This window comes from Haliotis cracherodii, unplaced genomic scaffold, assembly GCF_022045235.1.
Source record: "Haliotis cracherodii isolate W230 unplaced genomic scaffold, xgHalCrac1.p SCAF_2, whole genome shotgun sequence".
Lineage (NCBI taxonomy): Eukaryota > Metazoa > Mollusca > Gastropoda > Lepetellida > Haliotidae > Haliotis > Haliotis cracherodii.
Window position 1 is genome coordinate 20,149,934 of NW_027266275.1, and position 13,581 is coordinate 20,163,514.

Consider the following 13,581-nt stretch of genomic DNA (forward strand, 5'->3'; position numbering starts at 1 on the left):
TCTTCTTTTTTTTTTCATAAAAAAGGTATTCACGTCATATAAAACCTATAACTGTTTTATGACATAAAAATAGAGACAAAGGCAGTTTCAATGTATCAAAGTATGATGGCTACAATAATGTTTGAGGGTTCCGGTAAAAAGGAGCCGTCTGACTGGCTAAGGTTTCGGGAATAGCACTTCTGGGTAAATCCCATTCTATTTTGAGTAAAATCAGGACCAACATTAATCAGACATGATATGTGTTTCTGTCAAATGACATGACCTCTTCTTGGCCAATTAATATGGCAGAAGTTTTTGAATTATAGAATAAGATCCATAATTGACCCTGATGACTGAAGACTCAAACACGGCATTAACATGACAACTCGTAAAATTGTTCTTTCAACATCTTCACAATAACTGGTGAAACAATCCTGTGAATTACAGGCATTTGAATACCTGACAATTGTTGACAATACATATCACTTATAGAAATCCAGTACAGGCAGGTTTGTTTACAAACAGTGGCACAGCTGTAAACAGTGCTGATGGTGATCTGGTGTAACTTGGCTAATGCATGCTCCTATTAGCCGAGTTATCTGGAGGTATTACTTCACTTCCCTGCACAGATGTCTTACAACCCTGGCAGGCCATCAAAAATACGACTATCTCCATGGTCAAGTGGTAGAGTGTCCGCCCGGAGAGCGGAAGGTCCGGGTTAGATTCCCGGCCACGTCATACCAAAAGATGTTAAAAGATGGTACTTGTTGTTAGCCTGTCTGGCGATTGACATTAAGGGGCTAAAACAAGGACTGGTCGGCTAGGAGTCAGTATATTGTTTCACTGAATGAGTGACTATGCTTTTATGTCTTTTAAGCAATATTCCAGCAATATCGTAGAGTGAGTGAGTGAGTGAGTATGGTTTTACGCCGCTTTTAGCAATATTCCAGCAATATCACAGTGGGGGACACCAGAAATGGGCTTCACACATTGTACCCATGTCGGGAATCGAACCCGGGTCTTCGCTGTGATGAGTGAGCGCTTAAACCACTAGGCTACCCGATTGCCCCGATTTATATGAAGAGAGTCACAGAGTAGGGGTCTATGTAACTTCTTGATCTTGGGAGAAACAACTAGCCCTTCCACAGTCTCAGAATAACGCACAAGTTACCATATCCACAAAACCCTGGCGAGAATGTCAAACTCAATCCCATAACAGTCTGAAACAGAAGACTAAAGAATCCTGTGCCAGGATCTGTTGACAATGGATTCAAATCTCAGGTTTGACCATTCCCACGGATTTCTCCAAAGAGGCAAATATCCATGACCTGCATCACTTTAAGCTTTCCTCCACATCAAGCCAAAATGATAGGACCATCAAGGTTCAAAATGCACTATAGACCTTGGGGAATGGAGCCTTATTAAAACAGCTGGAACTAACTCTGTCCCAGACTGATGTTCACTTGGTGCAGACCAACATTAGGCTCCATGGAGGGTGATGCAATCAGCAGCGGGAAGAAATGGATCTGATAATCCACAAATCAATGAATCATAACAAAATGGTTATTCTTATCAAAACCACATAAACCACTGAGCCAGAAAACTGTGCCTTATCTGATTGTCCACAAATTTCTTCTATCATATTTTGATGTATCCCTGCAGGCAAGATTTCTACACAGCGGCTGATGTAAGCTTAGTTCACTTGAATGGGTCACAGTCCGTGAATCAATCAGAGAGTGCCTGGAAGTCTGTTTGTTTGTTTGTTTGTTTGTTTGTTTGTTGTTTAACGCCGCCCCTGCTATCCTGCCATCAACGACTGGCTTGTCTGTTCTGTACTACCAGATTTCCTTGTCTATAGTACACAACTGAGAAAAATGCTCACCTTCAATTCTTTGGTACATGTTTTGGGAAGAGTTGTTTATTGCTACAGTCAGCAATATTCCAGCTATATGACGACGGTCTGTAAATAATCAAGTCTTGACCAGGCAATCCTGAGATTGACATCATGAGCATCGATCCACGCAATTGGGATACAATGACATGCATCAACCAAGTCAGTGAGCCTGACCACCCGATCCCGTTAGTCGCCTCTAGTGGTCAACTGTATGAACACCACTCTACACCAACAGTGATTTAATGGACGTAAGGGTTATCAGTCAGCCGTGAGTTCGGGAGGCGAGCACCCTCTTTTCAGACACCTCACATGTTATCTGTGCCCTTGTGACTTGGGTATTACGTTCACCTATCCTTTATCAAAATCCTGTATCCGTTTCTGAACAATCAACCAATTACGATCATTGCCACATAATCCAGTTGAGACAGCTCTCACAATATTGCAAAAGATTGTTGATGGTTTATTTAGTAGTCATTCCCCAAGTTCTCCACAGTGCATTTAATTGTTGTTGTTGGTTTGTTGTTTAACGCCGCACTCAGCAATATTCCAGCTATATGACGTCAGTCTGTAAATAATAGAGTCTGGACAGGGCAATCCAGTGATTGATCCACACAATTGGGATCGATGACATGCATCATCCAAGTCAGCGAGCCTAACCACCCGATCCCGTTAGTTACCTCTTATGACAAGCATAGTTGCCTTTTACAGCAAGCATGGGTTGCTGAAGACCTATTCTACCCCGGATCTTCACGGATCTGTGCAGTTAAAAACAGGTAACATAACCCTACATCCTGTTTCATGACCTGATTCAACATTGGGTCAATCCATGTTGAAAAATAAATAATTCATCTGAACATAAGCAGAGATTTCTTGATTTTCATCACCAAATGAACTACATGCTTTAACACCTAGGCTAGTTTATAACACCCAGAGATACTGCTGATAATGACATGACAGGAGAGTTTGTCACATGCTTCAGTCAATTACAAACAGAAATACAATAGGCATGTTACAAACAGGAAGCCAGTGATATATTCACAGCCCCAGGTAGACAGGCAGCACAACAAACTATATCTCTTAATGGAAGGGATCAAGTTTTACCGGACTCTGCTTGGGCAGTTAGAAGGAATACGAATACACTGGAGTGAGCGAGTGAGTGAGTGAGTGAGTGAATCAAACCTGGCTTTTGGCATGACAAGCGAATGCTTCAACCAATAGACAGAATGTCCCACCTCCCACATCTTTGAGAGAGATTGAGAATGATCGATCACAGTTATTTTCAATTGCATCAGTGGAAAATGCCTAGCACAGGCAATACCATCTAAAACAGCAATATCCTTAATATTGCAAGTGCTTGTCTACATATATATAGTATAAACTGTACGTACTGCACACACAATTTGAACAATTATTTCCTCCATAATATTTTCAGCCATCATCAAGTAATGTTTTCTTTTATGTTTAGGAGGGCAGAGAAAATAATGGAAAATTAACATTCACCATTTGTAATATTATTTCTGATGAGTGACCTTGATGTACGAGTTTCTTGTGAATCACTGAACAAGATATGCACTATATATCAGATAACAATTGTCAGGCATGTTAATAATAATCCAGACATTAAGTATGGGCACAAAATGGAAACATATTATCTAAGGCAGAATGAAAAATATGCAGAATAACAATGGTGAAGATTTTGCCAAAACATTTATGATAAAAAAGCAGAGAACATCTTGTCTAGTTTCCAAGGGAAGTTGAGGATTAAGCAAGTTGTGCTTCATCAATTCCTGGAGGAAACTTAATTATGATAAACCCTCAGGGGTTGAAAGTTGTACTACAATGTGTGAGTGTGTGAGTGAGTGAGTGAGTGAGTGAGTGTGTGGGTGGGTGGGTGGGTGAGTGAGTGAGTGAGTGAGTGAGTGAGTGAGTGAGTGAGTGTGGGTGTGTGGGTGTGTGGGTGAGTGAGTGAGAGTGAGTGAGTGAGTGAGTGAGTGAGTGAGTGAGTGAGTGAGTGAGTGAGTGAGTGAGTGAGTGAGTGAGTGAGTGAGGCCCCTGCTATCCTGCCATCAACGACTGGCTTGTCTGTTCTGTACTACCAGATTTCCTTGTCTGTAGTACACAACTGAGAAAAATGTTCACCTTCAATTCTTTGGTACATGTTTGGAAAGAGTTGTTTATCGCTACAGTCAGCAATATTCCAGCTATATGACAGTAGTCTGTAAATAATCAAGTCTGGGCCAGACAATCCAATGATTGACATCATGAACATCGATCAACGTAGTTGGGATACGATGACATGCATCAACCAAGTCAATGAGCCTGACCACCCAGACACGCTGTTTCAGACTATTCATCTCACTAATGGATATACATACATGTATATCATAATCATATTTTTTTTCTAGATACAGGTTCAAGTATCTGCTACCTCTCTATATATTTGAAATGTGAAAAATTAATAAACTGGAAAGCACAATTCTTTTTACAATATTCAGATAAGTACTGAAATACAAGCAAATACCATGAGATGCCCATTTTCCCCCCCACCTTCCATGAAGGAATTTACAAAAACAACATTTTCAACCTCAGTTTGGTCTCAAGGCAACACTCAGATCACATACCCTTTTAATATAAATATTTCACCAACCTGTGATCCTTTTTCATATAAAAACATAAAAAGATATACAAATCGCAATATGAAATATATAACACACTGATATGTTGTAAAAGAATTCAAAACATGTGCTCATATATCCTTAAAAACATATTACATATGGATAAATATATAATAGTGATATCAGATAACCCAAACCTTCGTAACCATTATGTGGAACAACAATGCTCTCCGAGATAAGTTACAGCCAGAAATATGTATCCCTGTCAGGTAAATACAAATCCGTTCCACAATACAACACTTCTGCCCAGGATATCCTGCTGTATAGCTCTACTATCATTACAACAGTCTAGAATGTACATTGTACGTTTACCCATGCACTGTTTCACACAAAGAAACCATACACAATAGAAACGATAATTAAACATAAGTTATTCTACAATTTCACACCAGTTCAATGACACTGGGCTATCAATACTATCACACTGCCTAATGGCGAAGAACAACAGGCATAGTGGGATACTTACATTGTAAAAGGCAACACAAGGAAAGACATTTAATCCATTCCAGCATTCAATGGCAAATAAACAGCCATCATCCACTCAGGATTACAAATTAAATACTGCAAACTTCAACCAGTATCTTCCCAAACCAGATTTGTCAACTGTGGTTCACAATTACAAATACAACGCACCAAAAGAGTATGTCAAACACATCCCACACCTGTGAACTGTAGTGTCCGACATCCAGACACGTTCAATAAGTTAGCCAACAGACCTTATGAATACCTCTATGACAAACCCAATCACCAAACACATTTCCTATTGAAAAGAGTTGTGATAGTAAAACCATCATTTCTATAGGAATCTGGGTGATGCTCTCTCAAGCATCACAACTGGTTCAGTGCCCACACAAATCCATAATGAAGAGGGCAGTCGCATTGCCTACCTGAATCCACGGAATTGCGACAGGACAATTCTTATTTGTAAGTATCCACAGATCAACACGCCCTAGCATGAGCACACCTGTCGTGACGAGCTCCACACTAGCTCCGACAAAGGAACAACTACAGTCTCACACCTGGGCAGCTGATGATTAGCAACATGATCTTCATCAACGGCTGGTCCTACGTCGACTGAGTGCTAACTGTGGCAGCAGACGCAACAGCTCGTAAGAATTGTGTTATGGTGGCAGTAGGCCAGCATTTTATCTCTTGCGACAGACAGGGCTCCCTATCAGTACAAGTTCACATCAGTATATTTTTTTGAGATCACCCATCCCCATAGGTGAACACTGGATGAAGCCATTTCCACACATTGGCTGTTGCAGCATCGCACGAAATGTCCATCAACACATAGATCAGTTCATTCTGTCTCAGATGGCAAACACGTGGTATCAGCGATCCTGGTCGCTGCTTCCTCATCTTCAAGTCGCTCCCAGGATCAATTCTTGCCTCACGAAAAATTCAATATGATTGTGTTACAAGGAAGTGTGTGTGCGTGCGTGTGTGTGCGTGTGTGTGTGTGTGTGTGTGTGTTCCCTTCTGAAATCATCTGCCAATCCAATTCCTATCATACAAGATTTGGAATGATTAGTTTCTTAATGAGCCATAATATGGGTTTTTATTATCTTGAAAAAGAATTATTCAGAAATATATTTGATTATATTCTTGAAAAGTATTTTGAAGTATGTACCAATTATAATCATCAAAACAAAAAACACGATGACTTTCAAAATAATACTAAAAAAGAAGATTAATGAAAAAGATGTGGGAGTTGGAAAGCCAATTTTTTCTCAAGGCCGGGATACTCATTGGAAAACAGGACGACTAGATCTGATATTAATTAGCATACAACTGTCAATATAACTACATTTCGTAATTCAAATAAAACATCATGTTCGGACTTGTGTAAATGATGTTTTCGAAATCAATAGAAATCTGTGGAGTATGGCGTATTGACTTGAGTGACTGTTCGGTCCTCTGATTGGTGATTAGGTCCTCAATCCCACTGCCTAATCATGATCATGACTTGAATACTCACAACACACTGACAGCTAGGTTGACCTTTCGCAAGTTCTTTGTTGGGTTTTGTTTTTATTTCTTGCTGTTATCATTCACTTCATGCAGTACAAAAAGACCCTTAAGAATGTGCATGCAATTTATTGCACGAATCCCAAATCCTAGCTGAAGCAACAGGGGATGATGATGATCTGCTTAAAGGTGAAGGAATCTCTGGCTTATCAACTGGCTAGATGATCTCTGGCTTATCCACTGGCTAGATGATCTCTGGCTTATCCACTAGCTAGATGATCTCGGGCTTAAACACTGGCTAGATGATCTTGGGCTTATCCACTGGCTAGATGATCTCTGGCTTATCCACTAGCTAGATGATCTCTGGCTTATCCACTAGCTAGATGATCTCTGGCTTATCCACTGCATAGGTGATCTCTGGCTTATCCACTGGCTAGATTATCTCTGGGTTCTAAACTGGCCAGGTGATTTCTCAGTTATACAGTGGCTAGGTCATCTTTTCGTTATACACAGGCTAGGTGATCACTGAGTTATAACAATGCGAGCCTAGATGTGCCCTAGGTTTTAACACTGAGAGTCTATGGCTAGATAAGCTCTATTTCACAATACTGGGGAGGTGATCTCTGGGTTATACCATACTGGGAGCCAAGATAAGCTCTAGGTCATAATACTGGGTAGGTGATCTCTGGGTTATACCATACTGGGAGCCTTGATAAGCTCTAGGTCATAATACTTGGTATGTGATCTCTGGGTTATACCATATTGGGAGCTGGATAAGAATATATGTCTCCAGCAACCTATGTTGGGTGGTCAGGCTCAATGATTTAATTGATTGCATGTCATTCTTTCCCAATTGTATGGATCGATGCTCATGATGGCAATCACTGGATTGTTTGGTCCAGGCCTGAATATTGATGAGTGTGGCATTAAAAAAAGAAACAAAAAAGCAACACACTCCACAAAACTAAAAAAAACCAAGTCAAATCATAACAAACTCAAATGTTCCAGAACTCTTTTCTGTTTGATATTACCCAAGCTTCTAACATGATATCATTTTACCCAAGCTTCTAACATGATGTCATTTGGTGATCTTCTGTCACTAGGAATTCATACCGTAACTGTCAAAGATGTCAAGATACCTCCAGCTCCTTTTCAAAACAATACAAGAAACTTGTGGGCCATAAATACGATCCCACACACTTTTTATCATTGAACCAGAATTCCATGATCTCTCATGGACCTTATCCAGTATCAATAATACATCATGCTATTAACTATTTAGTGGGTTTGCAGAGCTGAACACATTTCACTGACGTCAACATCTCTCAAAGAAGCATAATGTTTCCACTGGTGCGATCAGATAGGTATATATTGGGGCACACATTGAATCTGCATTATTTAGCCATCATTACTACCTTTATAAACTGTCCGGTCTCTACAAACACAGAGAAAAAGCTTCCTTCCTTCAGTGCCTGCTTTACATGACAGACTATGAATTGTCACTTGAATCTTTTCTCTGCAGCAAATACCCGCCACATTTGACGTATCTAGTACACGCTCCTCTATGCTCCCTAGAGCGGGACTTTTACAGCTAGAGGGGTTTCCCAAATAAGCCTCTCTCCTGGCACTGCATGTATGGCTACCAGAAGTCCATGGTCATGGAATGACTACTCCTCGTTCCAGGGTCGGCCTTGAGGATCAAAATGGCAAGGGATTGTGTGTTATTGTAAAAATGGTCTTATAGATTTGTAAACTTATATTAAAATGTCTCTTGTACAGAACCTCAAATGAAAATATAGAAAAACTCCTCGGCTTCCACAAGTCTTAAAGGAAAAATTATTAATTTAAATCATAATTTCGAGATTATACAAATAATAAGAACAAGTTGTCGCTATGAAAGACTGGCGTCCTTACCGTCCCCTTATCTAGACTTGCCTATTAGGAGGATAGAATTACTACACCCCCATGGACTTTTCTTTCAGTACAGCCTTGGAGCAAGGCTTAAAAACTCCCACAATGTCTGCTATACAGCACGTCAAGGTTTCAACAGTTCTCTGCATATTCTACTCAAATGAGTCATTTGGTTGGTTGGTTGGTTTGTTTGTTTAACGCCGCACTCAGCAATATTCCAGCTATATGACGTCGGTCTGTAAATAATCGAGTCTGGACCACACAATCCAGTGATTAATGTCACCAAAGCATCGATCCACACAATTTGGATCGATGACATGCATCAACCAAGTCAGCGAGCCTGACCACCTGATCCCGTTAGTCGCCTTTTACAGCAAGCATAGTCACCTTTTATGGCACGGGTCTAATAACATTCTTACCTAATTCAAATATCAAGGGGTATCAAGGGGTTCGAATCCCAGATTTGCAATGATTAAGTTTCCTGGTTTGTAAGCACCATTGTCATAGTCATGGATTTCCTCAAAGTGGTAAACATCTAAAACCTGCACCTCATCAACCATGTTCCAACTCAATCTCTCTCACTCACTCACTCTAAACATCAGAGCGTGTTAGTTTGTGGCATTAATCAAGTTTCAAAGATCGAATTCCAAAAAGGTTAAATGAAATGTTTTTTCCAATAATTGTATGTTCCGGAATAAATAATCAACAGAAGGCAAAATGTTAACATGAGACAGCCAATTCTTCCTCATGCATCATCCAAAGCCATCACAGAATCTGGCTGCACTGGTGACCATGTTAAATCCCTTTATTAATATCTACAACTACAACTCTCAAAGTCCACAAACTCAAGCTATGAAAAAACGCCTGGGTTCTACAGTAAATGTCTTCCAACAATCACCTTAAAATTACAAATCTGGCCGAGACAGATTAATCACATGTGAATAAGTAGTTTACATTTTATGCAATGAAACAATTGGCAAAACTCCAACAACCATTCTTTTACATCACAACAAAAAAACAGCATCATTTTACAATCTGACCAAAACTTAGAAACCAACCATGGCACTAAAACTGTTGAATCTTATAAACAAAAAACCTCGGCCAATCGCCTCACCCTCTCCATCCAGTACACAATACTCTGCATAAGTAATACCAATTACACGCCAGTGAGCCATGTTGACACATCGCTTCAGTTCATGTCCAACAAGACTCAGCCAGTAATGAGGAATAAAAATGTTCCAAGTGCTGTAATTACCACCCAGCTTCCAATCCCCACACCCCCACACACCACTCAACGCATCTTGCTCTAGCTTCCTGGAATCTCCTCCGATGACATCACCAACTCAAGATGTTGCAATAGCTTGTGACAAAGTCTATCCATATGTTGGCCTGTAAACCCTCAGCTTAGGGAAGCTAATAATTCTAGAAGCTGACAAGTTTTTTCTGCCCTGAAGGCAAAAGGTTTCCAGTTGATAAAGGAAATCTGCTGCATAAGAAATTGCCGAAGCACCTTGATATGCAAGAATATAATGGACTGCATGAATCTCAAAGGTTGAACACATTTTGAGTCACTTCACGTACAGTGGGTGACAAGTTACTTTTTAATCAACTTAAAACATAATGATTTTGCAAATAAGAAATTTCAAACAGATACTATTTCTTACGCTGAAGTGCTGTCGTCTTGTAATAATGGACTATACGAGTGTTTCAAGGAATTAAAACCCATGCTATGACATAAACGAACAACTAGTGATTATTATTCCTTTTATATCATAATAGTACGAATCTTCAGACACAAATGACACATTATTACGAGCAGTTCTGTTGACATGATGACATTAATTCATTAGGTTGGTTGGTTGGTTGGTTTGTTGTTTAACGCCGCACTCAGCAATATTGCAGCTATATGACGGCGGTCTGTAAATAATCGAGTCTGGACCAGACAATCCAGTGATTGATATCATTAGGACTCAATCAGACCACAGTGTCTAAGTTAGTTGCAGAAAAAGGGAACCGGATCGAGATATCTTACAAATATATTTTGAACAACTAACATTTGACTAAACAGCAGTAACCATTTCAGGTAAAATCTTTTACATACATATTGACAACATATTTTTCTGTGATAAAAAATAATTCTGTTATGAATTTTTAAAACCTTCTCCTGCATGGTACTCTTTCTCAAAGAGGATTCAGTTTGCAAATTTCCTACACATGAAATAATCAGAGATGACCACTAGTGCTATGTTCACAAAACACCATATAGACTAACATTGATTCTCTGAAAGGAAAATATACTCCTAAAAACGATTAAAGAACACCCGGTTCACCCGGACAGACTAAAGCAACATGAAAGAGTTGGGTGTTCCTTAACTGTTTTTAAATAAGTTACATCCATAAGTCCAGATATACAAAGAACACTTTTTGTAGCCAGACAGTGTAATTACATGATGATTTTGCATACTTCAGTATGGATTTGTCTACATGGTATTTCCGGTGTTACGTGCTCACGGTAATGTCTTTCCATGAGGAAAAAAACATCAAAACTCATTATTTTGTGTATAATACATACCCCCTTCTTCACAGCTGTGTTTTAAGGGAAAAAAGTGCGCACTATACTCAAGAAAATATGGTACTATATTTAAGCCATCATGTTTTAAGTAATTAAAGAAACGCCATGTTGACAAGATGTTCAACCTCAGTTTCAGATATTTTGATGACCTATTACTTCCAACAATGCCAGTATAGATGAGTATTTCACCATATCCAGCCACCAGAGATGGAAATCAATGCAACGATGGAGAAACTATATTCAGGCTATCGTCTGGATCTGAGCATAGAAAATCAAAATGATGGCAGCCTCTGTACCAGGTTTGTGTGACAAGAGGGAGGAATTTTTCAATTTTCCCCATTGTGAATTTCCACTTCATGTCAAGTAATATACCATTAGCACCAGCTTATCGGCTAACATTCATGGCTGATTGTTCTCTCTCACTGTCATTTTGAACTTATTGATTATATTTACCTCTATATTTGGAAAATTTTCTAAAATAACTTCCAATTTTATGACATGAAGTTTCACATCTTGGTGAACACTTAAAACGCATGTGGGTATCCAATAATACCTGGTGTGTTGTCCAGAAGCTTCAACATATTGGATTATCAATTCCTTTCATATAAAAAGCTTGATATAAAAGTTTTATTCCCCTAAATACTCACACCATATGTTCCAAGATACATAAAAGAGTGAGTGAGTGAGTGAGGTCATTTAAGCAACGTGCAAACAACATAATATCCATAGGAAAACCATGAATCGGCTTGGCACAATACCCCCTTGTGGGAAATCAAACACAGGACACTGGCATGATGAACAAACACTTTAACCACAAGGCTACCCAACCACCCCTTATAAGTTTCTGGAACACTTATACCCAACACCAGAGACTCACTACTATAAACACCACAAGAACATACCTCTTTAGAAACAACAGTTACGATAATTTATTAATCTAAAACAAACCAAAACCCTAGTGTCCACTTCAGCTTTTACCAAACATGACCAGATTTCATAAACATCAGGAATCCAGTGAAACAAACGAGAAGTAGACTACAATTGAGCCTAGGAGCAGACGGCACAGTTGGCGCAGATGCACGTCTGCTTCTTCCATTATCTGCTATGGACTCCTTAAGACACCATCGGGGAAAATCCTAAATGCAAGTGGTAGTGTAGTTGTGTTTCCAGGTTTATACTTTAATGTTTCTTCATAACATCTGATGTGTACTAGAAACACCCTACAATGCCTGCCGGCCAGACTGGAGCTTAAATTAGCACCAGTGGGGGTCTGCAGACTCTCTCCCTGTCTGACACGTAATCTTTAAACATGATTTATTGCTAACACCTCAAATAATATTTTTCGTTTGTTCTTTGCTAAGCAAAGAGAAAAATAATTATATGGAACGGTAAAAGGCTAATACGGACAAGCGGTTGCTACTGTAAACAATGAAGAAATGTTTATAATCACGACCCCCAACACACAACCTGTATTTATTGTAGACGATGGTGATAGTTTCAAAACACTGAACGTCAAAGGGTAATTACTGGTATCCAATTTACCAGGTTTTGCACGATTATCAAATTCAGGAGATAACAGGAGGAAAAGCATCAGTTTAAAAAGAAATCGCAATCTGACTTATTTGAGGAGTGAGTAAGTTCTGGTGTTCTCACTACAGCATGTCAGCTTAATGTGGGAGAAAAACTGAAAGTGATGCTGGCTGCAGATGGTAACCTCTTTGATTTATGAGTGAGTGAGTGAGTGAGTATGGTTTTACGCCGCTTTTGGCAATATTCCAGCAATATCACGGCGGGGGGACACCAGAAATGGGCTTCACATGTTGTACCCATGTCGAGAATCGAACCTGGGTCTTCAGTGAGACGAGTGAACGCTTTGATTTATGACACCCATGAGCAGGGTGCTGACTGATTTTGGATTCAAATCAGTTGAAAGTATATCATGGGTTGCAAATCTGCATAGAGGACAGTGGCGCCCTTCACCGTTTGGCCGCCCTGTCCATGGTTGTATTTAGAGGGGAGGGGAGGGGAGAGGAGGGGAGGGGAGGGGAAATGGGGTTTAACATCAAGTTTAACATCAAGTTCAACATTATAGTGAGTGAGTGAGTATGGTTTTACGCCGCTTTTAGCAATATTCCGGCAATATCACGGCAGGGGATACCAGAAATGGGCTTCACACATTGTACCCATGTCAGGAACCGACCCCGGGTCTTCGGCGTGACGAGCGAACGCTTTAACCACTAGGCTACCCGACAGCCCCTTCAACATTATAGCACTTACATAGCGATGTGCGTGCATGCATGCATGTGTGGGTGTGTGGGGGTGTGTGGGGGTGTGTGGGGGGGTTCCTTGTTTAGTACACTCACTCTGAGATGACCGAGCATCTGTTATAAAAACAACAGTACCATGATATTATGTCTTTTAGTATGATGTGGCCATAGGAGGTGGCCAGCTTAAAAAGGAAAACAAAGGTAAGTAGTTGGTAAATACTGCCTTAGGAGTGGTGATTAGGAAAATAGTAATTCTATCTCCTTGATCGATTCTCCTTGTATTTGCATACCTGGTACACTAATCGATGTTAA

The 13,581-nt window shown here is 39.9% G+C and overlaps 1 protein-coding gene across 9 annotated transcripts in view; it reads right to left on the reverse strand.

The window, feature by feature from the left end:
* The window catches only part of LOC139467396 (G protein-activated inward rectifier potassium channel 3-like), a 135,351-nt gene that overhangs the window by 45,042 nt on the left and 76,728 nt on the right, over window positions 1-13,581 (reverse strand). The window contains exon 1 of one of the 9 annotated variants that reach the window (XM_071248935.1): window positions 5,436-5,604. The exons of 6 other annotated variants lie outside the window; for them this stretch is intronic. The gene's annotated coding sequence lies outside the window, so the exon portion shown is untranslated. Of the gene's footprint in view, window positions 1-5,014; window positions 5,092-5,435; window positions 5,605-13,581 lie in introns of those variants that run through there. 2 more of the 9 variants (XM_071248940.1, XM_071248939.1) reach the window with 2 other exon arrangements.